The sequence below is a fragment of the Grus americana genome, chromosome 3 (assembly GCF_028858705.1).
Source record: "Grus americana isolate bGruAme1 chromosome 3, bGruAme1.mat, whole genome shotgun sequence".
Lineage (NCBI taxonomy): Eukaryota > Metazoa > Chordata > Aves > Gruiformes > Gruidae > Grus > Grus americana.
Genome location: NC_072854.1, coordinates 107,791,969 through 107,816,411, shown reverse-complemented (window position 1 = coordinate 107,816,411; position 24,443 = coordinate 107,791,969). Strand labels below are relative to the sequence as shown.

The 24,443-nt window shown below is 38.0% G+C and overlaps 1 protein-coding gene across 2 annotated transcripts in view; it reads left to right on the top strand.

The window, feature by feature from the left end:
* Positions 1 to 24,443, top strand: part of LCLAT1 (lysocardiolipin acyltransferase 1) — a 120,050-nt gene that overhangs the window by 7,008 nt on the left and 88,599 nt on the right. Inside the window, exon 1 of one of the 2 annotated variants that reach the window (XM_054819509.1) lies at positions 3,157 to 3,174. The exons of the other annotated variant lie outside the window; for it this stretch is intronic. The gene's annotated coding sequence lies outside the window, so the exon portion shown is untranslated. Of the gene's footprint in view, positions 1 to 3,156; positions 3,175 to 24,443 lie in introns of those variants that run through there. 2 annotated transcript variants of the gene reach the window in all.

The window sequence follows — 24,443 nt, the reverse complement described above, 5'->3', positions numbered from 1 at the left end:
ACTAACTATGTGTAATTCATCATCAGATAGTGGAAACAATTAATGTTCTGGGAATTGGTATGCATTTCACATTTGGAAGGGAGGTGTTTAGATAATTGCAGACAGTCTATGAAGATGGAATGTAATGTTCTGAGCATATTTGATTTTTCTGAACTTTGGGGATAGACTGTTTTAGAAAAGGATTGGTCTTGCTGCAGTTTGTGCTGTCTCCACGAGATGGATAGACTTTGCACTAGAGTTTCCTCTGAAAAATACTCGTGCGTCGATCTAATTTACAAGAAGTGTTTTGCAGACTCATCTGTTTCTAACCCTTGAAAGTGACAAAGGGTGTGTGTGTGTCTCAAAATTATGGCTTTGCTCAGAGAAGTGTGTTCTTTTATTAGGAACATCAGGTTTAAATTTTCACTTGAATACCAAGTTTTAAATAAAATCCTGACAGTTATCCACTATTTCCAGTGCTTGCATGGGTCTGATATTCATTACAAAATGGATACTTCATGATTTTGTCATAAAGGATTTTATCTTTAGATCCCAATTTCCAAAATTTACTTAGAATAGTAATTTTTGTAAAAATTTTCTTCGCAGAAAGTTTGGGGTTTTTTAATTATGTTGTAATAAAGTAGGCATTGTACTTACTGTATCTCAGTCCTACTCTGAAGAAAGAATCTTGGTCTCTTTCCTAAATATTGAGAAGCAGTTTTTCACCTCTGGATACAGGGTTAGATGTGTTACAGGATTAGAACAGTGTCAATTCCACTAAGCAATAAAAAAAAAATAAAAATCCCACTTTAAGACAATGCTTTAACTGAATAATACATCTCATTTAGATTTTGACAGTGAGTGAGCTGTGTGTTTATCTTGTCTACCATCTTAATAGTTTTTGAATGGCAAATACTTGCAACAATGTCAAGGGTTAAACAGCTGTATTTTTTTGTGTGTTCTTGTTACCGTAGGTCATTGAAGGACCTTGAGAGATGACTGATGTGTAAAATTGAGACAAAGGCTCTGTAGTTATGGTAGTATGGAAATTAAGTGTAGCTGAAGCACATGTGGCTTGAGTGGTAACAATAGGGATGTTGCTAAAATGATTGTTGATAAACCAGGAATATGTATTATCTTTTGTCTAAAGCTAAAATTACGTTTTTTTCATTAAAGTAATTGCAGTAGGCTACTCTACTGGAGAGCAGTATGAAGTGATATGCAGCACCCTTGTGCAGTGGAATATCTTTGAAAATACACTAATAGCAGTTATTTTGAATTAATGAAAGAACCTCATGAAAAGCTTAGAGGATTTAGTAAGCTTTGTGTCGGTCACATGCTGGTAAGATTTTCTGATGGTCTGCCTTCCCTGTGCCTTTGCAGCTTGGCAGACTATCACCCCTCTGCAACAGCACTATGCCCCTGAAGTGGCTCTAGCAATTACTTTTTAAGGGAAGCTTTAAGTTATTCCCATGTTGCCTGCAGCCCCACGTGTGTTCAGAGTCTTGTTTGTTTTATATGTAGACAGTGGCAGATAGAGGTGGTAAATATGGCTATTTTCTTTTTTGATTTTATGTAAGGCATCCATAAAAATCTGCTAAGCAAACTAACATTGTATATCTTGTCCATAGCTTTATAATCATGAGTGCCAGGCATGCAGAATTAAGCTCGCTTTCAGAACAAAAGGTAACATTGTTGTGAGCAGAATGCTAACATGAGTTTGCATGTTAGAAAGAAAGATTACATTTCTTGTCTCCATCGTCTCTCACTATGTCTTGAAATATGGAATTAGCTGAAAAAGGCATATTTAGGACAGGCTTTTGCTGAAGTTTAGAAGCATGTCATTTATTCATAAACATAAGCAAACCTTAAAATTTAGGGAAACCGTCTAGTAGCTTTGGATTTGCATTGAAGGTATTCTATATGTACAGTATTAACACAGATGATAACGTTTACTAGGAGTACCACAAAATGACACATCGGCTAGGAGATACCCAAAAAATGGAAAATAGTAGTTGCAAAATATTGTTGTACATTGGGTCCCACAGGCTGCAGAATATTTTAGAATGAAAATTTTCAGCAGTACTGAAAATGATCTGGTCTGGCAGAAGAGTGATGTTTTAATGAATGCTTATAGCGTGACAAGAGGAAGGAGAAATTACCAGCAGGTATTTCTTCATCAGTTGAAAACTGATGTTACTGCTGTAGTTCTACAGCCATTTAGTTAAGCATTTACAACCTTTACAGGGATTATATGTTATAGACTCTAGAGCAAATGCCTTTGTTTGACCTCAATATCCTGTAAAGATACCAATTCCCAGGACTTTTGCATGTGGGACCTTAGTTGTTCTGCATGCAACTGGTGCAAGTCTCCCAGCTCTTAAGAACTTGGGATTTGGTGTCAGTATGGAAGAGTGGCCCACACTTGGGAGTTGCATCTTCCTTTGTGAGACCTCAATGTCTGAGCTTCTCTTGAGAAAGATTATGGTATGCTTTTCTGTCAGTTTCAATGTCTTGAATGATTTTAATGTTTAGAGTGAAGTTAGCAGGATCTTTAATTTCTGGTTGGGGAGCCATTTGATGTAGATCTATCAGTCTCTTGTTTCTTAACTAGTTGATTGTTTTTTTTCTTAACATCTCTGCCCCAAGCTGAACCTTACTAAGAGTTGTCAGATTTCCACCAGACATGTATTGAAGAGCTAAAACATAAAAGTGAAGTTCATGTTGGAATAAGATCTGGAGAAAACCAAAGTTCTGGGCAAGTATTTTTCCTTTTTCCAAATGTTAAGCTACAGCCATGTTAATAATATTTCTACAAAAACATTATTGGGCTAATTTAAAGCAAAATTCTAGAACTGTTATATCCCACATGGCATGAAACATTCCTGCTTTTTTTTTCCTGGTGTATTAACTTCTTACACAGAAAGGAAATGAATTTTAGAAAGAATGTTATACATAAGCTATTTGAGACATTCTCTGTTAAGGAAATACCAGCTGTCAAGAAAGATGCAGCCAATGTTGAGTTATATTAAAAACATTGTAAAGGAAATATTTGTCAAGGAAAAGTGGATTAATTAAAACATTTTAACTATTTTTGCTCTGGAAGAAGGTTAGAGAAGTTCTATATAAGCCTCTCCTAAACACAACCATTATTAAAAGCCAGCAATTTATTATTTCAGAAGGAACTTGACTTAGGTAAGTTGTTCTCTAATGTAGAATAAAGAAATTTTCTGAGTACAGTGTAACTAGTAGGGGGAAAAAAAAGACAAAGACTTGGAGTCATTATTACCTTCAAATTCTATAAGCTTGCTTTCATTGATTCTTTCGATGGACAGAATTTATATCAAAAAGAAAATAGGCTACATTTTAGGACTTTCATATTAATGTTTTTATTTGAAAATCAATTAATAGCAGTAGGAGGCATTATTTTGCTTCTGTAGAGGAAAATAGTGAAGTGCACATAAAAAGGAACCTGAATCAGGCATGTGAAACATGAAGTATAATGGGATTTACTCTTTCTTTAATCCAGTGGCCTGTTGGCTTTAAGGAGTTGTACACTGAATATGCAGATTTACTATAATGGTTTGAAACATAAGCACTTTGCTCTTTTCCCCATTAATCTGTCGATGCTATCAGATCTACCCTGAAATGCAGCAAATACAGAAACAGTTATGTCTGTTACCTTTCTAGGTAATGCTCCAATTTTTTTATTTAGGTGAAGAGGTTGGAGGGGATGCTTAGTTGTTATGGTTATGTGACCTACTGAAATGTTGAGGGTTTGATTTTTAGAAAAACATAAATATTGTATACAGGAATGTTAGGTCTTCCTCTGTTTAAGATATCGTACCTTTTCATTATAAATATTTTCTGGAAATTCATGAAGATCAGTGTGTTTTCTTTTGTCCCTTGAAAATATTAAAATTACGTTTCTCAAGTTACATGATTGCTATTAGAGCCGAGCAGCTGTTCACACTGGGCTTGTGATCTTAGACTTCATTAAAATACCAACAGAAACATAAGTACCAAATGATACATGGGCTAAATTTTTTAATGTCACATCTCCACGTGTGAATTGACAGTCTGTAATTCCATTAACACATTACCTTCCCCCCCCCCCCCCCTTAGAGTAAGTTTCTCTTCAGAGTGGCTTGCGTTTTAGGAATGCCTTAAGGATTTAAGGAATGTGGTCTGTAGAACCCATTTTACTTGTTGCACGTGCTTGATGTTGTATACTGATCTGAATAAAAGGTCAAATATGATGATCATATGAAGGTTTCTTTAGTTAAATGCAACTCTGAAGAATTGGATTTTGCTTTTTACTTGATAAGCAAGACACCTAATGTTGTTATTAATAGTAACTAATTGTGATCCTTGTATTAGTAAGTTTTAAAGTATAGTAAGAAGAGTAGTAAGGTTTAACGTTGGACACCTATAAAATAAAGAATGCAAAGCTTTCACAGCTGCGACTGAAGCTAATAGCAGCTGTGAATTGTGCTTGTGATGTACTGCACAGGGACAAATATTCTGAAAAAAATTAGATTCCAGATTAGACAGACACAATACTTTGTGCTGTGGTTCTTGAGTTATAAAAATATAAGTAAGACCTGTTGTCAGTAATTTATTTTCACATGTAACACTTTCAGATAGTAATATAATGAGCATAATACAGAGGATGAAAAAAAAAGGTTTTTCGTCCTAGGATTTTAAGAGCTTAGGCTAATTTTAGCACTGTACTAGGAGAAGGGGGAAAAAGAAATATAAAGTAGTTTCTCCCTGTTAACCCTGCTGCCAAGAGCATGTGCATTGGATGAGGCAGAGTTCCTGTTTGAATAAACAAATAAACCAGCCAGGAAGAGACAGCCTTAATTCTGGTGTTTTATGAGTTCTGTATGTTCACTTGTGCAGCTTCAGCGTCCCAAATTTTTTTTGAGTGTAATATGAAGGTAACTATTCACTAACGGTGTGCTGGGTGGTGCTGAATGCCCCTGATCTTTTAGCTGTGAATGTAGCAAACTGTAATTCTGCTATGGATGACCCCTTACTAAAGGGGATGTTCTCCCTTGTGAAAATTCTGAGGGTGCTGTATCTGACCTAAATGCTTTTCAGGCTGAAACTAGTTATTGTATGTTAGACTTCCATGGAATCACTTCATCTGTATTCTGAGACTATGCTTTACTGGCAATCTGTTTTATTGTATGCAAAATGATAGACATCTGAGATCAATTCTGACTCCAAAGAGAAGTAACTAGACTGAGTTCCTGAATGTAGTATCAAGACTGCTAATTGTGTTAGGGCTAGGAAAAAAAACCCAGCCTGTTGGTATTCCAAGTTATTTATCCAAAGTAGTTAACAATAGTAAATGATTATGCAGTTTGACTGAATTTTATAGATACTACTTTATGCCTCTCACTTAAATCTTGCTTTTGTCCAGAGTAAAGTAGTTCTTTGAGTATTTGCGTATGCATGATCGAGCATATAGTTATTGTTCCAAGGAGAAGGGAATGGAAAATAGCCTCTTCTAATCTGTCTGTTCACATTTTGAAACTTTCTTTATAGTAACTCCTGTGAAAATTGTATTAGCCATCTAGGACCATTTTCTTCAATTTCAGTCTGATGCCTCTGCAATCAAGATGAAGGCTGTTCATTGGGATGCCTTTCTTCTGAGAAATTAATACTGAACCACTATGTATTGATTGACTTTTACTGTCTAATTGGTGATCGACAGGTTTGGCCAATCTTTGTTGGCTTTCACAGTGAAGTTAAGCCTAAAATTATACTTGAAGTTATTTGATCTAACTATACCAAAATTGCAGGTTGTAGATGTTCTTTGATAGGGCATCTTGCAGCTGAGTTGAGCTGGTTCTTAATGTATAGCAAAACCTACTTTTGGTTTAAAAGTTATGATATATCTTGATGTCATTTTCCATCTATATGCTTGGTATTTTTATCTGACAATATAGAAGCTAGAGATGGAAAGTTATAAAGAGAAATTATTTGACTACATTGTGTTATGGGACAATTGATAGATGAGTCCCATTAGCCGTGTTGTGTTGAACTGCAGCCAGTCATTTTGAAATATTTTAAATGCCTAGTGTTCCTGAACAACTGGAAGAGAATCCTTTTCTGATATTCCTTCTAAAAGGGATTTAATATTTGTTTTTGTTGTAGTTTGGTCTAAGAATTTCAGTGAAGTATCTGAAAATTGTTACATTTTTCCTTAGTGACTAATGCAGTTGAACCTTATTTGAAGCCTGGAATCTGTTACCAGTAAAAAAAGGGCTTATGATTATGCTTCTAGAGGTTTTAGATCACTTTAAATTTCTTATTTCCCATAAAATACCTAAAATCCCACCAGTGTAAGTCATAAGCTGTTTATCTATATGCCTTAATTGTATTTGCTGGATAGAGAATCCTGTAAAGAGCAATCTTGTGCAAAGCTAGTTTTGCAAGTTTCTTTTTCTTCTGCTCATTGCATGTGTGTTGATGCTTTTTCATTTCCAACCCCCTTCAAAGTTTCCAGTTTATCAACACTTTGAGATGCTGAAAGTGATTGGTCTGAGTGTCTTTGTGCTGTAAAGTTTGAAGATAAGATGTGTCTGTAGCAGCTGCTAAACTGAAGCCTGAAGCAATGCCAGGACATTTATACTTAGTTTACTAGGATAGCTTTCTCTACTTTATTTGTTGCTCTGTCATCATTAATTTCTTTTTTGCCACAATGTTAGTTATGACAAATTATGATGTCCTAAGAGATGCTTATCAAATAACTTCATTTTATTTGTCTATTATATTCTTTTTGCATACTGCAGGTTACTGTAAATTCCTCTGGAAAGGACTATGAAAAAGTAATGGATTAATATAAGTAAGTGGAAAGGATCTTTCAGTTGTTGCTCATGTCTTCTAGTCTACCTAGATGTTCGGTATTGGGTCCTCTTACCAAAACGTGAAGAGCGAAATGTTGGAAGATGAGTGAACTTTTCTGTTTTGGAATATATTTACCTTTTCCTAAAGTAATTTGAACTGTTTTGTTAGGCCATACTATGACACAGAGCTACTGAGACCTTATACATGTTATAAAAAGCTTTTAAAATTGGAAACAATTTCACCTGTTTCCTTCCTCTCATTTATTTTTGGTAGTGATTGGTATGAAAATGTCATCTTTATTTTCTTGATCTTTGTGTTTTGTCTTCTAATCTCTTGTTAGTTTTTTCTCTCAGCCTTGCAGTAATGCAAAAGAACATTATAAGCTTAATTATTTGCTTGATGAAGTTTAAACTGTTTGAAATGGAGCTGAGGACTGATGAATTTTTAAGTGATTTGAGTCTCTTAATTTTGCAGGAGGTATTTTCAGAAGCACTGGCATAATTCAGAGTTTCCTAAAAGTTGGCCTTAATTATTCTGGTTTAAGTTGGGACCGGGACCAAAGGAATTATTCTAGTGCTTGAAGACGGAAACCTCCTCATGCTGAATTTGGAGAGCCATATGCTCTCTTACCCCTTCTTGTAGACGTGCTGTGCAGGATAAAGGGACACTTATTAGCTGGGAAATTAAGCCCACAAGAACACTCTGGATGCTTCTGGAAACTTTTAGGGTTGAGACCTTGCACAAGCACATATTAGACGTGCTGGAGAGAAGGGGCCGCAAGGATGGTGAAGGGACTGGAGCATCTGATGTATGAGGAGAGGCTGAGAGAGCTGGACTGTTCAGCCTGGAGAAGAGAAGGCTCAGCAAAGGGGATCTTATCAATGTATCTACTTACCTGACGGGAGGGTGCAGAGGGGATGGAGCCAGGCTCTTCTCAGTAGTGCCCAGTGACAGGACTAGAGGCAGTGGGCGTACACTGAAACACAGGAGGTTCCTTCTGAACATCAGAAAATGCTGTTTTACTGGGAGGGTCAATGGTCACTGACACCGGTTGCCCAAGAAGGTTATGGAGTCTCCCTTGGAGACAGTCATAAGCTGACTAGGCACAGTCCTAGGATCCGGCTATAGGTGGTCCTGCTTGAGCAGGACAGTTGGACCGGATGGCCTCCAGAGGTCCCTTCCAACCTCAGCCATTCTGTGTGATTCTGTTGTGCAAATGTCATACAGTCTTTATTGGTTTGAGATCACCCATAGGTGATTCGCAGGGGAAGATGATTGTCCTTAAAATAAAAGATACCTTATTTATTCCTTTAGAGCTCTCATCAACTTCAGAGGAGATAGCTACTTAGCTTAAAGTAAGTTGCAGAATAAAGGGTGTTATTTAGGAACCAAGGTGCCTTTCAACTTTTGAGTCTTAGGAAGCGTGTGAATTGAGAACTGAAGCGGTAGTTCTAGTTGCTGTTAAAGCAATTTAAATGTGCATTGTGACTAAACCACCGTAGGAAAATAATTTTCTTTCCTGAGGGAGGAAGGACAGAGAAGCACTTGCTGCATACTCTGTTTTGCTATAGGCTGTTTCTCCTCTTGTGTAATGGCCTTGTGCTATAAGGGAGAGAGGCACTTTAAACACAGGAAAATGTGGTTGTTAAGCCACAAAAAAAATAAGAGGTTTCAAGAGCATGCATAGTATCAAAAACAATTTCCCTCATTCTTGATTGTGCTTTCATTTTGAGAGTGATAAAGAAAATGATAAAAAAGTTACTTTCTTTTAGGTGACAGAAATCTGCTTCTCACTTTTTTTGTAATGAAAATGCTCCTATTTTGAAATGCTTGTTTATTTTCACAAGTTTGGAATGGCTCTAAATTCAGTGACTTCACAATGTGCCTGTACATTTTAATTGGTCTTCTTGACACACGCTTTATTGTTAAATGAAACATTTTTATTGGCACAAAAATATTTGCCCCACCTATTTTCATTTGCTAGCGGTGGGAATGGTAACATTAAAAGCTGTTTGAAAGATATGAAGTGAGTTCTGGGGTCATTCCTCACCTGTTGTTTATTTTGGTTTATGCAAGAACAGTGAAAAGTAATCATGTTAAAGTTCTATCATCTAAGTTGTAGTTTTGGAGGCTAGCATAACTGTATCCTGCAAGGTGTAGGTTTAGACAATTTACACATCAACAGGTTTGGTTGGCTTCAAGCAAAACGTTGGACCTCTGCGATAATGAACAGTGAATGTTGGCAAGAAAGATAATTTCTTAAATTTAAAGTAACCTTGAGTGCATTGTACTAAATTATGGAACAAAAGACAGTAAATACAGAAAATCTTTGATTAACTTCTCTTTTTTCAGAATGTCTTGACCTTTGTTGAGTTTCCCTAGCTGACATTTTTAGAAGACTTTTAGTACTATTTCCTTTCATTATAAAGGATTTATTTGCATATTTGCTCCCACATATTTCAATGTCATCTTCTGTGCCATTTGATGTTCTTCAGCTACAACTGCATCTACATTTCATGTCAGCATGGTTACTGTAGAAAGGTTGTTAATGTAGTCCTTTATATAAAATTCTAGAAATGCATTTCTGTAAGTAGATGTTATCTTGGTAAGTGAAAGAAAAATAAAGCAAACATGAGTGAAAGAGAAAAAAGCTGATAAGCACCTACAAAAACACTTGAAAGACAGCATAATATTCAAATTAGGAGTAAATGACGTAGGATTCACAGCACATTTCTTTCTATTTTTAGTTTTTAAATTATTAGCTGCATTGTCTATTTAAAGGTAATGACATATTTAGTCAGACTTTATGTAAATGAATCATAGTATTGCATTGTTATTGTATAAAATAGTGATTGTCAGTTGTGTTTCTTAAACTCTTCATATTTTGGAGGGGAAAAAGAACCACTTCTCTGTGCTCTGGAAGTTGCTCAGACATTTCATAGTCTGGAACGTTGATGAATAAATTGTACTATAAATAATGCAGGCAACAGGAATACATATTTTTGTTTTGTGAGACTAGACTTCTCCAACTACCATCTTTCTCTCCTTTTCTTTACACCCTGTGTGGTGTTAGCAATGTAGGCTGTATAAAAATACAAATAATTTTTTTACGAGGAGTCATTGCAGACTTGATCTTTTTACATGACTGTTCATACTGGTTCTACTCTCTAAGCTGGTAGCTCCAAGCTGTTCTTTAAAGGTCATGCCAGCGGTGCCTGTTAATATGGCTGCATCCTTCTTTTCCCCAGTTCCTATCCTGCTGTTGTTGCAGCAGAGTGGGAACTTCCTCCAACAGTTAAAGGCTGATTAAATCTTAGTAGTTGGCACCTTAGACTGCTGGCTAGCTCAACAAGATCTTCCTGGCTTGGAGAGACAGCTTCTCAAGAACATCCCTTGCTCTGTAATAACTGTCCGAACAAATCCCAGATGTAAGATCTAATTTTCTCCTTACTAGTTTCTTCCTCTCTGATACTGTGTTCCCTGAAGCCTTTTAACTTGTTTTACACAATCTGATGTGCTGTTTGCAGCCAACAATGCTTTCTATTAAGGTATTCTATAAAATGGGAAATTTTCCTTAGAACCAGATACAGAGTTTAGACTTCTTTATTTTAAAGATTCCAGAGGGAGGATAGAGGGTGATGATGAGAATCACTGGTTGTTTGCCATTAGGAAGGTTACAGGCTTTTAATCACGTCAGGTCCAACTGACTACCTGCTACAGATAGTTGAGTGAAACTGAGGGTGGGATTTGTGCCTTTGTTGCTCGAATAGGCAAGTTGTCTGGCTGCTGTCAATCCTTTTCGTTTATGGAGTTGGATACTCGGCAGCAGTGAAGAAGGCTTTAAAGATTGCTGATAGAAAAAAGGGATTAGGTCTGTTTATATAGCAGACAAGATCAGCCTGCTAATGAGTGAGTAATGTTGAGAAGGATATAAGCCCATGTATTTTATGGTTTAAGATAAATGTTAACAGAGACTAAGAATAAACTTGCAATCACTGCCTACTGCAGGCTTCTTCCTGCGCCTTCTTATGAACTACATGGTTCAAGAGACTGTCAGACAGGATGACTGGGTGGACTACTGCTGATTCAGTTTGGCAATTTCTGTGGCTTTTTTTCCACTGGTCATTTCTTTCTTCAACACCATACAAGATAACAAAGTCTCTTAGGTCAAGACACTGTAAATATTCGTTTTCCATAAATGTTGTTCTGTTAAACACAAGTCAGATCTGAGTTTACAGAATCCTTCCTTTATTCAGCCTGGGCAATTTTCCAATTTTCTGAGGGCAAGCAGCCCAGCAAACACTCCTTCAGACAAGTCCTCATCTCTCTCCTTTTTCCAGAATGAAAATCCAAAAATATCAGCAATGGGGGACAAAATAACAAAGGAAAAGTGGGTGTTGCCACTTCTTACCAGATTTTTCTAAATGTTCCTCTCCTTCCCTGTCCCAGAATAATAACAAAACTTCCCAAAGAATCCACAAAATAAACCAACTCTTTCAGCCTCTGATCTAATTCAGAGTAGATGCCATAACAAAAATGCTAGAGAACAAGTACTGTAAAGGGTATACTTTTTATTTGACTATTAAGGTTTTAGTCCTCATCTGTTAAGGTTGCAAGAAATTTGAGGGCAACTGCGAGGTCCTTGATGACACTCAGCTGTTATTCTTATTTCTAGTGTATCAATTGGGTTGATACCTGTTGCTCTTCTTTTACTTGATAGTGAGGAATCTTAACTGGGGCACGAGTGGCTAGATCCTGTAGTTTAGGACAGACTGGAGTAAAATACTGTTATGAAGAACTGGAAAACCAGGGGATACAAGCTCTGGAGAGAGTGATCCGAGGCTGAAGGTTCTCTGATCCATGCCGGCTTGTTCTTCCTCCAGCTTCTGTGACATGATCAGAAGTACTAAGTAGGGTGAGCGGTTACAGAAGGCAGGAAGATCCAGGAATCAGTGTTAAGCAGACCAGGGCTAGGATTAGAAACCAAGGCTGTGCTGGCAGATTGAGTTAATACAACTGAAGGGCCAAAGACCACTGCTGAGAAGCAGGATCAGAAACTAAGACTGAACAGCAGCAAAAGGGAGAGGAAGCAGGTTTTTAGAGCAATAATCAGGATGTTATCTGCAGCTACAGAATAGCTGTTTGGGTTTCTTCTATACCAGATGTGTGTGGCAACCATTAGCGGAGTTCACAAGGTCAGTTCTTTGACTTGTTGAATGCTGGTGGCTGGCTGCAGCTGATTTGTCTTGTCACATGTGCTGCTGTTTTCTACAGGTCATTCTTATTTTAGTTGAAATTCTTGGGGTTACAGTGAATTCACTATTGTGAGAGCTCAAAGAGATTTTTTTTTCTCCAAAGGTGTTTTATATCAACTTAATCATGTTCATACGTGTGGTAGGAAAGAACAATTTCTTCATCAGTGGATTTACTAGAGGAAGTTCTGGTGCCTGGGTTTATGCATTCAAACTCTGTGAGAATGCTGCCTTTTCATCACGATTGATCTGTATAATGCAATGACTATGTATGAACTGTGCCATGACACATTCAAAGAGCTAATAATTGATTACTTGAAAACATTTCTACCCATGTGTGGTGGGTTTGTGTGGCAAGGTTTTGGTAGTGGGGGGGCTACAGGGGTGGCTTCTGTGAGAAGCTGCCAGAAGCTCCCCCTGTGTCTGATAGAGCCAATGCCAGCCGGCTCCAAGACGGACCTGCCACTGGCCAAGGCCAAGCCAATCAGCACCTCTGTGATAACATATTTAAGAAGAAAAAAACCCAGAGCTTTTGCAGCTGGAGAGAGGAGTGAGAAGATGTAAGAAACTCTGCAGACACCAAGGTCAGTGCAGATGGAGGGGGAGGAGGAGCTCCAGGCGCCGGAGCAGAGATCCCCCTGCAGCCCGTGGTGAAGGCCATGGTGAAGCAGGCTGTCCCACTGCAGCCCATGGAGGAAGGATGAGGGGGTGTAGAGATTCCACCTGCACCCGTGGAGGACCCCACGCCGGAGCAGGTGGAGGCACCTGAAGGAGGCTGTGGCCCATGGGAAGCCCATGCTGGAGCAAGCTCCTGGTAGGACCTGTGGCCCCGTGGAGAGAGGAGCCCACGCTGGAGCAGGTTTGCTGGCAGGACTTGTGACCCCGTGGGGGACCTCACGCTGGAGCAGTTTGCTCCTGAAGGTCTGCACCCTGTGGGAGAGGCCCATGCTGGAGCAGTTCATGAAGGACTGTAGCCTGTGGGAGAGACTCATGTTGGAGAAGTTGGTGGAGGACTGTCTCCCGTGAGAGGGACTCCATGCTGGGGCAGGGGAACGATGAGAGGAGTCCTCCCCCTGAGGATGAAGAAGCGGCAGAAACAACGTGAGATGAACTGACCATAACCCCCATTCCCCGTCCCCCTGTGCCGCTGAGGGGGGTGGAGGTTGAAGCCAGGAATGAAGTTGAGCCCAGGAAGATGGGAGGGGTGGGGGGAGGTGTTTTAAGATTTGGTTTTATTTGTCATTCCTCTACTCTGTTTTGCTCGTGACGATAATTAGTGAATGATCTCTCCCTGTCCTTATCTCGACCTGCAAGCATTTCGTTATACCTTTTCTCCCCTGTCTAGTGAATGAGGGGAGTGAGAGAGTGGCTCTGGTGGGCACCTGGTCTCCAGCCAGGGTCAACCCACCACACCATGTGAGTCATGGTGGGACTTGTGACCTCCCTAAGATGTTTTTTGAGGATCCTAATTGTGACCATTCTCTAAAGGGCAAGTATCTATGAAGTATTTCCAGGTCAATGACTGTCAGATTGGCTGTTCCCTCTGGTTTGGGAATTCCAACCAAACTGAGACATAGTCTGGAATCTGAGGACCATGTCTGTGTAAGAAAAAAAGCTGCTCAGTTCTTGTGCTTCTGCGTCTATTTTGATTGCTAATATAGTTTCTGTTGTGGGGTTTTTTTAATTTTATTTTGAAGAGCGCAAAAGCTAGAAAGTGTGATTCATTGAGTCCAGGCAATGTCTCATTGGAAGACTCCTGGAAAACCACACTTGTTCTAGAGACAAACACAGTGTCATTTCAGTAGCAGAATCCCTTTGTGTACCTCCTGGAAACAAATGTTTTGCATGAGAACTCAATTTTTCTTGTTTTGAATTAATTCAAACTACCATGCAGAGACTCTTATTTGTGGTTTACGTTTCTTAAGAAAGCCTTTTCTTGAGTCCTGTTCAGAATCAAGGCTGAATCGGAGTGCTGTTTAGAAGCTGTAAAGGTTGTAAGCGCACGAACAGGTAAATGTATCAAGCAGAGCACTGTGCCTCAGTTTTCTGAGAAGCTAGGAAGATCAGTGTGCTTTAGAGCTTCCAACTTGTGTTTCCATCTGTTCTCCAAACTATTCTGCTCTCCATAAAAAAGTATGTTGACCTGGAACAGCAAAACAGCTTAGCTTGCTTTTCTTTCTTTAATTAGGTAATGACTTAAGATATTTACAGAGAAAGAGGATAATTTACTTAAGCTAATTGATAGTAGGTTGTTGAGGACCTCACTTCATCTATAGGGATCTTTCTTCCCCTTCTGCATCTGAACAATCCCAAGTTTCTGGTTTCTCTAGTGCAGGAGCAAAGACAGAAGGCTGGCTCAGAGTGTCAGGGAAGGAACTAAGACATAAGTCCAAATGACCTTATTGGGACTTTGAGACGTTTGCTTTCCAGCTGATTGAGAACATAGCCATGAGAAGAATGTGCTTGGGAATTTTCCACCTGCCCGTTTGACATAGGACACGAAAGAAACCATTCATTTCCTGACAGCATGTCTGAAAACTGGAAGTGGAATGGTTATTTAATGTGTTTGGGGTTTTTTTGGCAATCTGATTCGTGGTTTTTGAATGCTTGTAGTTGCCAGTTCTTGATGCAATACATTATTTTTTTTATTATTATTCCATGAATAAAGATGCAACAGGCAAATCTTCAGGGTGTCAGAGCATACTGTGGTCTATTCTCTGTTTTGTTCTCCCTCTCATAGAAGGATAAATAAAAGTATTTTAAGGCCTGCCATCTTCCATCAAGTCTCTGGGAAAGAGAAAAGAAGGGCGGGGGGGGACACAACCGAGCATGGAAAATTTTATGAAATTGCTCATGGGTTTCCTTTTCATGTGAAATTTCCCTGAAATTTTCCCCATGACTCATTTCCTTCTTGATTACTTTTTAAGTCCATAGTTTGGGCTTTTTGTTTTTTTAAGACAAGTAGGTAGCTTTTTTTCTGCCCAATGTGATGTGGATTTTGCAAAGGTGTATATTCAGTGTTGAAGTTATTCTGCATCTTCTGAGTGCTTAGGCATAATAGATGTAGTCTATTCTCCATAGGGACAGATGCCCTCTTTTCTCTAACTTCTTTTTACAGCCCATGGGCAAAGACAGGAAGCAAGGAATGCACTTCCAAAGAAAATTGATATTAATCAGAGGTGTATTGTGTGAGGGAAGAGGTGGTGGGAATTAGGATGTTTCAGTTTAGCAGATGTCTATTGATGGTTGCAAAGGTCTTGTATTAACAGAAAGTCAGTGAGGGAATTTGTTACAGTTTCCTGGTTTCTGACTTGTGGTTTGCTGTTCATGCTGATAATACGCTCTTTCTGATGGATATAGACTTCTCTAGAACTCATTCCCTCAAATGCCACCTGGCATCTTCTACAGTGGTAAGGGTAGCTCTTTTCTGAATCAAAAACTTGCATGACTAATTCCTTTTTATTGGAGAAACAGAAATACTGTCCTGTGTGAGAGATGTAAAAGGCTGATAGAATGCCAAAGTCCTTTACTAACCTCTCGTAAAATAAGTTCTATAGAATCTATAAATACTTTATTTACTGTGAGTACATCTAGTCTGACCAAACTCTTGGACATGCTTAAAGCTCTGGAATGTAACTGTTCTTACAAGGGAAAAAAATCAAGACTCTTCAGGGTTGTTCTAGTACCTGTAAGATAGGGCTTACTTATTTTGCAGAAATATCCACAATAATATGTTCTTCTAGTGCAATTAAAATTTAGTATAACCATTCAATGCATCTGAAGCATTGTAAACCCTTGAAGATCTTGGCAGTGTTTCTTGGAATATCTCAGTCCATAAATGTTTGTATGATCTGATCACCAAACTATCTGAATGTTCCTCACAGTGAATTAAGTCCTGTCCTCTTTTCCCCTCCTCTCCCCACCCCCTTTCAGGGTTCAGATAAACTGTATTATTTACAAGACTTGAGTCTTCTGAAAAAGCATGTGATCTCCCTAGTGCAACAAATGAAATTATTTAAATTTTAAATTATTAATTTGTTGGGGATCTTATTAATGCTTATAAATATCTAAATGGTGGATGTCTAGAGGAAGGGGCCAGACTCTTCTCTGGACAGGACAAGGGGCAATGGGCACAAACTGGAACACAGGAATTTCCATCTGCATATGAGGAAAAACTTCCTCACTATGAGGGTGACTGAGCACGGGAACAGACTGCCTGGAGAGGTAGTGGAGTCTCCTTCTCTGGAGATCCTCAAAATCTGCCTGGACGCCATCCTGTGCAACCTGCTGTAGGTGATCCTGCTTTAGCAGGGGGGTTGGACTAGATGATCTCCAGAGGTCCCTGCCAACCCCTGCCAACCTGTGTTGGAGAATAAAGCTTAAATACTAGAAGTAAAATTGCCTGCAGAGGTTAATTCAGTTTTGATCTACATGTTGGTAGTTGATTTTACATGAACACATACTACTTTTTCTGTAACTAGCTATTTCCTTTCTCTAAACTTACAAGCAACCAGATGGAGAGCCTTGAATGAAGAATGTCACTCTTTAATTAGAAACATACCTACCTGTCCTGCTCATAAGCAGTGCAGTCTTCCTAATGTTGAAAACTTCATTGTTAAACTTTTTCATCCTTTATGAAAAAGGAGCTTATTTTGTAGAGAAACTAAGCTGACTTCTTAGCTAGGCTCTTTCCATATCACTAACAGCATAGTTTCTTCTGGTTGGATAAATTACTACATCTGAAACAAGTTTGGGATACTTGACAAGAAGTCTTAAGAACAAACTGAGAACTGAAATCCAAAATAAGATTAAAGTAAAATAATAAAAAAATAAAACTACCCTCGCACCCCAGTATAACTAGAGAAATCTTCCCTGTGTTAAGGTACAGCTGTTAAGTCATAGGAACTTGCAAATACTGAAAGAAACTGGCAATTTCCTCAACTGTGGCAGTGCTGCCTTAGTTCCCCTTTCTAAAACGAAGGGAGTTTTCCATCCAGGAATAGGTAGATGTACTGCAGCTCGATTTAGGTGTGTTTATGCATTTCCAATTGTGAATTCATAGCTTTTTTGAAGTATCAGTACATCTAAGTACTGATATATGCTATTTAGCTGTTTGTTCAACCAAACAGGAACCCTGAGCAAAAACTTGCTGCTGTGTTTGATTTTTACAATCCTGTTTTTGTGTTCTTGTCTCTGAATGTACAAATAGCTGTAAGTATTTGTTGAAAGGCTAAGTTCTTTTAAATTAGATGCATACTGAGAAAGTCCCTTGATAAACCAGGCAAACTAAACTTCCCAGCTTGGTCACTGTTTACTCTTTTCAATTATGAGTAACTTGACTGGAGACGAATGTGGCTGTTCTTGAGTTGAGAGAAAAATGATCCAGTGAATACAGATGTCATGACAAAAGGAGGAAAATTTTTTAATGATTGTACTAAATAGTCTGTTATTAAGGACTATATTAATTATGGTCTATTACTATTAATTATAGCCTATTACTAATGTATTATATATATGAGTGTGTATAGGGCAGGAGGTTGGGGTACTCATGGCATCAGTAATAGATTACATCCTTGGGACTGTTAGAGGGTAACAGGTTAATCTCACAGCATGGTGAATAGGGAGTCTTTCTGTCTGTGTGTTTTATCATCTGTAGGTTACTTTAATTTATAATTTCTTTTGAAAATAGAACTGGCTAAGGGAAAAATCTCACGGTCATGGTGATGCTTGCTCAGTGTGCATCTGGCCTGGGATGGTCTTTGAATACGTATGATTATATGGAAAATGTTTGGTTGCTTAAATTCAGCTGTGTTTGTAATGTTTTACGTAGCTGTTAATGATATATTATTACGTTTGTCTAGTTTATCTAAATGAAGACTGAAGTTTTATGATTACATAAAACCTCTCTACAGCTACCTGAAAAGAGGTTGTGGTGAGGTGGGTGTTGGTCTCTTCTCCCAAGCAACAACTGATAGGACAAGAGGAAATGGCCTCAGATTGTTCCAGGGGAGGTTTAGGTTGGATATTAGGAAAACTGAAAGGGTGGTCAGACATTGGAACAGGTTCCCCGGAGAGGTGGTGGAGTCACCGTCCCTGGAGGTGTTCAAAAGGCGTATAGACATGGCACTTCAGGACATGGTCTAGTAGACATGGTGGTGTTGAGTTGATGGTTGGACTTGATGATCCTAGAGGTCTTTTCCAACCTTAAAGATTCTATGATTCTATGATTAGCTTGCAATTATCTTTATGGAAACAAAATTACTCAATCAAAATATGGGTCAATAGCATAATGGTGGGAGACGTTAGATATCCACATGCTAGTATTTTTAGATAGAGCAATCTTTTGGAAGGTTGTTCAGACAAACTGTTGTTGGCTAAGTGAACTGAATTGAATAGCCTTCCACAAACATTTGATTAAATGATTTCGTGGTATCTTCTGGCTTTAAACTTTGAGGAGGACAAGCCCATGACAACTGAAATATAGTTTGAATTTAATGCAGGTTTTCCAATGTCTTCTGGTGGCACCGATGGAAGAATATTCTTTTGTATAAGTCAGTGGAAACAAACTGAAAGAAAACTGAAGAGGGAGCTATTTTGCAAAAGCACTTCATTTTGCAAACACTTTTTTCATTGCTGAAGTTTGTTATGACTCTGCATATGTTTAGTTGCTTCTTGTATGTAAGGAGAAAAATGGCAATTTTCATTGTCACTTCTTATTCTTTTCATATGTAAATGTTAGTGAATTTGGTAACCTGGGTCTTCAACTGATCTTTAAAACAGCTTGAGAGGGCTAAACTTCATTATTTGCTGAAAGTTTATTCAAAACTCTAAGCTGTGTGGGTGTACAGCAATAGTTGCATGTTCTTGTAGGAAAACCTTTATTCATAACAGGAAACTCTTCCAGGGCATCCTGTACCCTGTTCCTTCCCTCCCTTTTCTCAGAAGAAGAACTTGAAGAAATATTGCCTGCATAGTATTTTGCATTTGGATGGTTCTAATGTCATAGAGATGTGAGGAAAGTGAGGTATCCTTGAGGTTAAGTGTCTTTTTAGCTTTTCCTACTGTGATTGCAAATTTTACTCACAAGTTCTAAAATATTAACGTCCTGTAGATCAAGCCTCCATGCAAATAAGCTGTGTGTATATTTGCTGCTTCACTGGAAGAGAAAGTGGACTTTTCTTTGTGAAATTAGATTATAGGATCAGCCTACTGAATGGAGCAAGATGGGATAGGGAGTGAGGGGAAATAATTCCAGTGACCCAACTAAAGGCACTTATGTAAATGCCTGAGGTGAAGGAAGTCCTTCTTTGACGGATTGGTACTAGGCTTGGCAAATTCAAAATTGCATAAGCTAGTTTTGATCCAGGATTTTAAAAAGTCTGTACTACTTTGCTAGTATGAAGTAGAAGGCAGCTAATTTCTTTTCAATTTAATCTTTTCTGTCAAAGATTTGAAAAAAATCAACAGCCAAACCCTTAATCCAGAAACACAGTAATCTTATTGTAATATACGTACAAAAGAGATGAAAGCTGACTTGTAAGGCGATTCTTAAAATTACTTCAGTTCTTTTGACCTCAGTATCTATTTAAGCTACAACGCTTGAAAAAGAAATGCGCTCCTTTACATAAGCACGTCTCGCTCTGGAAGCTGCTTGTGGTTTAATGTTTCATCACAGTAATGGCAGCTTGTATGTGCTGCCAAGAGACCATTACTTTTTCTTCTTGCGCTCAGGCTGTGCCAGTGAGATACCTTTAAGGTGAGAAAATGCATATTTAGCAAATCCCGTCATCGCTGCCTATTCAGTGAGAGAGCTTTATGTGTGAACTTCTTACCCCATTCCATTATTTCTATGGAGCAAAGTTTAATTTAAAAAAAGGATAAGATATGGAGTCAGATGCGATTTACAAGGAGAGACTTTCAAAATGGCTTATGTAAATAATGAAGATTATTTCATTGTAAATACTGTGGTATGTGCACAGTGTTTTGCCTTCTGCAAGAAAATTAATGGGAATGTTCATCTGATGTTGTTACAAACTTGTTTAGAAAATGGGTTGTGCCATATTAAAACCTTGATCCTTTGAATTTTTTGTTTGTATTCCTCAGTGATACTCCCTTCAAAGCACCGACTGCAGCTTTACCTCCACATCCTTTGCCTAATGGGAACACATCAGAGAGTAGCACGTGCTGGGAGTAGTGCAGGGCAGCACAAGTGCTATTTGACCAGCTAGCTGATTCCAAACAGAATTTATATGGCTACGTTATTTCAGTGTACTCTTTGAAAAGGCTCTTAATTTGTCATATGAGTAAACTGGTGAAGGTGGAGGATGATCTAAAACTCAAACCCCAAACAAACAAATGAAGACAACTTTGATTAAATAGTAAGTATGGGTAGAAATGTCTTTATTAAAAACTGAATTACTGTATGCATTGCCCATAAAACTTTGCTAAATATTGATCTAGAAGGTTGTTTACATTTCTTGATATATTCAAATCCAAGGCAGAGGGAAAGTGAAGTCTTAGAGAATAGATTCATGAACATTTGTCTTCAGGTTATTTTTCTGAATACTCTGTTTTGACGTTCGCATCAATACATGAAAATTAGTAATCGGATTTAATTGCTCAGCAATCCTTGACATCACTTAGTCCAATGATTGAGTCCTCTTACCGGCATTACTTTAATAATACATCTATTTGATCCCAAAAGAAGAGATCTTTTTAAAAGTTGTTGTGAAAGCTTCTTTTCTTACAGTAATAGTTCAATAAAATGTTCAGCTGTGGCTGAATTGGAAAGGAAACACATGTTGTTGTAGCTTGTATCTATGTTGGAAAAAAAACTTCAATCTAATAAATCTTAGCTGTTGTTGAAAACTTCGTGCTCAGCAGGAATCCATGGTTCCTCAAGTTGTTTTCAAATTTTCTCCTTACTGCACTCTTGAAGACTTTTTTTTTTTACAACCAGCTTTACCTCTCCTTCAGTAAGTTAGACAGGGCTTCTTGGGAAAGATGGGCGATGGAAAACTCAGGCTCATATATGCCTGAGTCAGTAGGTTAATCTTCTGGCTTGTAATTGGCTTCAAATTGTCTTCGTTAGAAGGCGTGTTGTTTTACCTTGCTTAGCTGTAATACAGGGCTTTCCAATAGCTCCAGGCTTTCCCTTTGACATAGTATGTTCCTTTATTCCCACTGCTGCGTTGTTTTGATTCTTTCTGTCCTCCCTCTCTGTTCAGCTGCAACAACAGTAGGAGCAGGTGAAAATGATCTGTGTGAGAAGAAAGTTTTTAGTGCTGAGGAACTTTATGCAAAATTAAAAATTATATATTTTAGCCTTCAGAAATCACAGGCTTAATCTAAGTTATTTGTGTTAATCCAAGTATGTAACTGATATTATAATAGCCTGGGATTTTTCTCACAGCATATTTGTAGATACCATAGTAGAAGTTGCAAACATTTATATTCTATTTAAGCTATGAAAAATGTATCATTAATCCTTAAATAAAACAATCTGCATTTCTGTGGAGAGCTTTTAAGGCCATCTGCATATTAAGAGCTACCTTCATGGGGAAGACAGTGCTCTTGCATAAATTCAGATCAAAGTATATACAAGAAATCATATTTAGGGTTAAGAGTGGAAACACTCAAAAGAAGTATCTGCATATGTTCCCCTATGAAAGTCAAAATTAGGAGTTTTTAACTTAACAATCACAGCTTAACTTTCAGAAGTGTTACTGCCTCGGTTGTTTCTCAAGGTGGACCTGCTGAGGGGAGGAGGCGGAACTCTGAAGGGCAGGACCTTTGCCTTGCTTGTCTCTGGGGCTTTTATTTTAGTGCTGTTGTGGAGAATCAGGTTTAAGACCCTGCTCAGTATGAGTTAAGATATATAGGTGTGAGTATTTCTCAGTTAGGTGCCTCTAATAGAATAGAAATTCATGTACTATTCATTCTGTTCATGAGCTTGGAAAGCAGCATCCCTGCATGTTGTCTTGGTTTTATGTCTCTGGGAAAGATGGCAAGTTGACCCAACTGCCAGTTAATTAATTCGTAACATTTTAGTAAAGAGTTGGAACAATTTTACTGTCCCTTGTTTAATGAAGGTCTTGTAGGTATAGTTTCTCTAAATAGTTTCCATGCTTTGTTAGTATTTACTTAAATGAATAGCTTTAATGTGTGATACTGTGTAATATCAGATCTTCGATCCTTGTGTTGCATTATTTGCCATCACTACTCTTGTGCTTGATGGTCATGCTGGCAACAAAAATATTTCAGAGTTGAACATCTCAGTATAGGATCATATAGCTGTCTGTTCCATGCTCTGATGAAAAATGTCACTTAGCTCTGGGACATAAGAATATTTCATAGTCAACATTGTTATTTTTAGTGCTAGTGCTTCTGTGTTCAACTTTGTAGCTGTGGCTTGTGAATGTGTTTTCTTTTTCTTAACTTTAGCATGCCTCGCAGTCATGCCAGAAGTGGACTAATTTTCTTGAAGCTGTATTGTTTGAATGCAAAGTGTCCCAGTATGTAAAGATATACTGTCCTTTGGTTATTTAGGAGTACTGAGAGTTTCAGCAGTGTTCCTGCTTTCGGAAGACACAGGGAGAAGCCTCAAAGTGATGAGGAAGAGAGGGAAGTGGAATGTCATAAGCATCTGTTTTTGACAAGTCTATGATTTATAATTTCCCCAATAAAAATATCACCTTCACACTGCCTATTGCAATGAGCTCATTAAAGGCATTTCAAGAGCTGTGATTGCATTTGGGAATTCTTCTGCAAATGCAACTAGAAGATGTATGTGCTTTCTTGTATATATCCTTAGATGGTTGCCCAGGTTCTTATTAATGAGCATATTTTACAGCTTGAAGATAAGCTCTTCTAGCTTCTGTTTCTGTGATATTAGTATGCTAATCAGAAATAGCAGCTTCTTTCCAGGAATTCAGTGTTTTTGTATAATCTTTTTCCTGAAAGGTCAGGGCACTCAGTAAAAGAGAAAATATATGCCAGGGTGTGTTCCCACTTGGAAATAAGAGAATGCTTGGAAGATAAATTCTTGTAGCAAGAGAAGGAAAAAAATAATCCTTATAATGAATTTCTAGATCATTAAATCTATCTGGCCCAAAAGAAAAGTCTAGATACAGCTGATAGTAAACATGTTCCGTGACTATAAAAACTGCTATGAGAAGATTCCTGATTTAGATATTTCTGGTAGCATGATCTGCACAGTCAAATCTGGATAATATCGTCCTTTTTTTGGATATGGTTTATCTAGTGCAAAGACAGAGTCATTGCATTTCCTTTTAGATTCCTTTTAGTATTATGTCTTTTAAGGGGGAGAGGGGATACTAATAAATAGCCTTCTCTAGACTATGGCTACCTTGTCACCTGTCTCCTTTATTTTCCACATTATAGTTTTGGTGTAGATTAGGGTATTTTATCTTCTGGCCTCTCATCCCCGAGGTATGAGCAGCATAGTTTTCTTAACTATCCAAACAATTTTTTGCTTCAAGGATCAAGTTCTTTTAAAAGTTGTTCTTTTTGTTCCTTTCCCCTATCACTTTGCAGCTTTTAAGGCATCAGCAATACTGAGTTGGAGACTGGAAGGGGTCAGTTGGTGTATAGTGATGCTCCAAATATGTGTTGGGAGGCTCCTTAGCTCTTGTGAGGCTTTCTTTCTTTCCTCCCCTTTTTTATCCTAATAGCTCTTGTTAAGCCAGAGCATTACTCACATGTGTAAAATCTATAGCTATAATGGGTTATTTCCCTGACTAGGTCAGTTGCTGTTCTGTAATTATTTCATGGATATTTATTCTTGTATTGCGTAGCATCTATGTGTCTGCCACAGCGTGTCTATCTAATGTGTCTGCAACTGCCAAATGTATTTGCAGCTGACTTGAAACTCATTCTTACTGTAACATTGACTTGGTCTTTGTGATGGGAAATACAACACCTATTAAACTGCTTTTAATTCTTTTTTATAAGCTCCTTTCAGTTCTGGCAAAGTTTATTAGAAACTGAGATTCTGTTTCAAATGAGTTACTATTTTACATAATACAAAGCTAAAAATCTTAGTCTTAGATGTTGCTTTTTTCCATTTGTCTTCTGGCAGCTTAGTCAAGTGTTGCATAAGCACTGGCAGATAACTTCCCCAGTTGCTTCAAAATTGGATTACTTTATTTAGCTGCTTATACTGGTAATGTGTTATAGAATAAAATGACCTTGCTAAATGTTCAGGCAAAACACTTTGTTATTCATTTGTTAATAGCACTGGGTCCTTTGCATCTAAATGCAAAACACTGTAAAAGTAAGAATCAAACAATCGCTCGTATCTTCCTGTGTGTTTGAGGGACCAAAGTCATG